The sequence below is a fragment of the Saccopteryx leptura genome, chromosome 2 (genome assembly GCF_036850995.1).
Source record: "Saccopteryx leptura isolate mSacLep1 chromosome 2, mSacLep1_pri_phased_curated, whole genome shotgun sequence".
Taxonomy (NCBI): Eukaryota; Metazoa; Chordata; class Mammalia; order Chiroptera; family Emballonuridae; genus Saccopteryx; species Saccopteryx leptura.
Window position 1 is genome coordinate 352780876 of NC_089504.1, and position 4026 is coordinate 352784901.

At 42.9% G+C, this 4026-nt stretch overlaps 1 non-coding gene across 1 annotated transcript; it reads left to right on the forward strand.

The window, feature by feature from the left end:
• Positions 1-2229: 2229 nt before the first annotated feature.
• On the forward strand, positions 2230-2305 carry TRNAA-CGC (transfer RNA alanine (anticodon CGC)). The gene has a single exon. It is a non-coding gene; the product is annotated as a tRNA-Ala (tRNA).
• The last annotated feature ends 1721 nt before the right edge of the window (positions 2306-4026 follow it).

Sequence of the window (4026 nt, forward strand, 5' to 3'; positions counted from 1 at the left end):
CTGACTTTAATCTTCTGGTAGGTTTTCTACAGATTCCTTCAATGCTGATGCTGTTCCTGATAAAGTAAGAAACCCAGTATCAACAGGGACACCAGGGCAGCCTGAAAAACAATCAATCAATCATTCAAACCAAATAAAAAAACCTCTTCTTTTGTATTTGCTGCAATGCATGTTGGGAAACCTTGCATCCTAAACGGCAGTTCCTGGAAGATGAGGCTCTGACTAGCCCTGCTGCTGTTACTATGTCCTGACTGCTTCAAAAATGGTTGGAGCTCAGCCCTTACTGCCTCTAGTACAAGCCCTGGTGTCCTAGCTAAAACCTGCCCACCAAAGCATTGTTGCTGCTCATCCTGTCAGCCCCCACTAGATCACAAACGTGGGGAGCCACCCATTACCTGGTTGAACCAGATCCCGTCCTCGTTCCCACTGCCCTTGGGTGATCTGTCTCACTACTGTAGTTCCTCAAGGGGTAGAGATAGGGTGACATCTTCCTGGGGTCTGTCACCTTGGGTCTGTAAAGAGTGGTTCATTCCAGAATGTTCTTCAGCATCACATTTCTGTATAGTCACTCAAGCAGTCATCCCCCGGGGCATTTAGACAGCTGCAGAAAGAGAGGGCCCAGTGTCTGCGTCTGCTCCCTTCTCGAAGCAGTACTCTGAAATCATTATTCTCCACAACCACCTAACTCCACGCAGGGCTTAGCCTGCCAGCCCCAGCCTTCCCAGGAATATGGTAATATTTATCTCAGAAGGCTTGTTTCTTCCCTGGCATGTGGTGATATTTATCCCAGACGCCTGCCTTGCATATGAATCTTGGTTGGAAAAACCCAAATCCTTCAGAAAGAATGGGTGGTAAAACAGCTAAGCTTTAGTAGCCTTTCTTTTCCTTGACTTCTTCATGACACTTTTTACCCATCCCTTTCTCAGCAACCTGCCGGCTTTGCATATCAATAATTTAGCTTTCTGGAGAAAATAAAAGTGTTTTCTCTCCATGGAGCACAGAGACCGACATCTGCATGGGTTTATATTCTGGAAGACACAGACATCAACCTCCAGAAGAGACAACTGTGTCTCATGAGGAAAACAAAATCTGAACAAATAGTTATAAAACCTGAAAATGTGGTATAGAAAATTGGCCCATAACAAAACAAAGCCTGTGAAAATAATGCCTCTTGAAACACATATAGCAAAACACAGGTTCAGATTACCTTTGTCTGAGTTGGACCAATCCAAATAGATTTGGCAGAGAAAGCATGGAACATGGCGTCAGGAAGTTTTTAGTCTTTCAAGTTGGACCTGGAACTAACTTGCCCCTCCCGATATTTTCAGATACTTCCAAATTGAAATTATGTCACCTCCACAAATATGAAAGCCATCACAGATCTTCCTGTCTCAGCAACTTTTGCTGGGAGGTTGCCCAGACCTGAATAATATTAGATCCTGTATTTTCTTTCATAAGAAAAAAAAAATATGACTCAATAAAAACCTTCCTTGAAGAACTGAATTATTGTATTTCAGCAACAATCTGTTGCTATTATCTAAAAGAGTTGATTAAAATTCAAAAAATCCTAAATTCTACACCCCCTCAACATGGCTATCCTGTATTTAACATGTAAATTTTGAGTTACCTAACCTGAAAAGAAAGAGTTTGACCTGAACCCCAACTATGGTTTTGAATGGTGGAGCTACAGTAGCTGCTTAGAAATGACTCCAGGTGTTAAAACTTTTAGGATTTTTCTCTTTAGCCTTCAAAGATCAGTATTCAAATTTTCCAATGTATTTCAAATATGGAACACGGTATATATATTATCATGGTTAAATATTTTTATTCTAAAAATAATTAAATTTAAATGAAATACAATTGACAGGAAAGGGGGAGAAAGCAGTCGAGAGAAAAGAGAGTCTCAATTATTCTCACATTTTAGGTGAGAAGCGAATGGCATAGAGCGGCGATTTTCAGCCTTTTTCACCTTGTGGCACATACACTAATTACTAAAATTCGGCAGCACACCAAGAAAAACAAAACCAAACAAAATAAACAAAACAAAACAAAACAAAAAACAACCATTTTTTTTGCTGATCTAACAAAAAAAGTTATGATTTTGATTGATTTACAAAAGAAATAACAATAGTAATAACTTGCCCTTTTTGCTCCAAAGTGACTTTTTAAAATAATAATGTGCCTATGCTTAGGATGTAAGGATTTCTGGTATCAAGAATTAGCCAATCGGCCCTGGCCGGTTGGCTCAGTGGTAGAGCGTCGGCCTCGCGTGCAGGAGTCCTGGGTTCAATTCCCGGCCAGGGCACACAGGAGAAGCGCCCATCTGCTTCTCCACCTCTTCCCCTCTCCTTCCTCTCTGTCTCTCTCTTCCCTTCCCACAGCGAGGCTCCATTGGAGCAAAGATGGCCCGGGCGCTGGGGATGGCTCCTTCTCCTCTGCCCCAGGTGCTAGAGTGGCTCTGGTCGCAACAGAGCGATGCCCCAGAGGGGCAGAGCATCGCCCTCTGGTGGGCAGAGCGTCGCCCCCTGGTGGGCGTGCCAGGTGGATCCCGGTCGGGCGCATGCGTGAGTCTGTCTGACTGTCTCTCCCCGTTTCCAGCTTCAGAAAAAAAAAAATAATACAAAATACAAAAAAAAAAAAAAAAAAGAATTAGCCAATCAGATGCAAACTTATTATGTGATATGTCCAATAAGAAGCAACTCTATTATATGACCTATGTATTTATGGTTTAAGACAAGGCATTCACACCTGAAGACTATTGTTGTGTTGGCTATTGTCATTTTTTTAATTTGACAATTTAAGGGAAAAGAGGTTGGTGCCCCTGACTAAATAGTCAGGTACTGTCTGTTTTAAAATCTTGTGGCACATCAGTTGAAAATCAGTGGCATAAAGAAGTGACTCCTCCCCTGACCAGGAGGTGGCGCAGTGGATAAAGTGTCGGACTGGGATGCGGAGGACCCAGGTTGGAGACCATGAGGTCACCAGCTTGAGCACGGGCTCATCTGTTTTGAGCAAAGCTCACCAGCTTGGACCCAAGGTCACTGGCTTGAGCAAAGGGTTACTCGATCTGCTGAAGGCCCACGGTCAAGGCACATATGAGAAAACAATCAATGAACAACTAAGGTGTCGCAATGAAAAACTGATGATTGATGCTTCTCATCTCTCTTTGTTCCTGTCTGTTTGTCCCTATGTATCCCTCTCTCTGACTCTCTCTGTCTCTGTTAAAAAAAAAAAAAATAGAAGTGACTCCTCAGTGTCACCAAGCAACAGCAAGAGTTGTCTATTTGAATCAACAGCTATTTCTGTTTCCAGTTCTGTTCTCTTTAGTTAATTATCATCAGGGCAGCAGTTACTATATCCAGATACTCTTCCAAGCACTTTCAAATGTTAAGTCTTTCACTCCCCATCAGAGTCTTATGAGGTCTTACCATCACAATCCCCATTTCACAGATGAGACAAGTGAGGAACAGAGCATCAGTGTAGCAGAGCTGGGATTCAAATCTGTGCAGCCCGCATGCAGCAGGTAGGGTCTTGCCCATGATGCAGTACTGTCTCTTTCCATTGGAGGTGCTGTGGGTTTTCAATCTTAACGATGACGTAGGACCACAGGGCATATTTTGCAACTCTCTGGCCTCAATGCAGACTGATGAAGTAAGAATCTATGCAGATGAGGCCAGGGCCTGGGTATATTTTTAAAGCGCCCCAGTGGATTACCATGTGCAGCCGGGTTTAAAAACCTCTGTTCTCCAGAAAGCGTAAGCAGAACACAACAGGCGAGAGCAGGGACTGTGTATTCAGATGATCCTGGGTTTGGATCTTAGTCCTTTCACTTAACTAGGAGTGGTTAAGAACGTCATCTTGCTTGCTCTGTCTTGGTTTCCTCATCTATCAACTGGGGAAAATAAAAATAATGTATTGTAGCTACCTGATGGGTTTGCTGTGGGGTAAATATTTAACTCAGCGCATTTACTGGCACATGATAAATGTTTAATAGGTGCTAGCTAAAAACAACCTCTGGTATCCTTG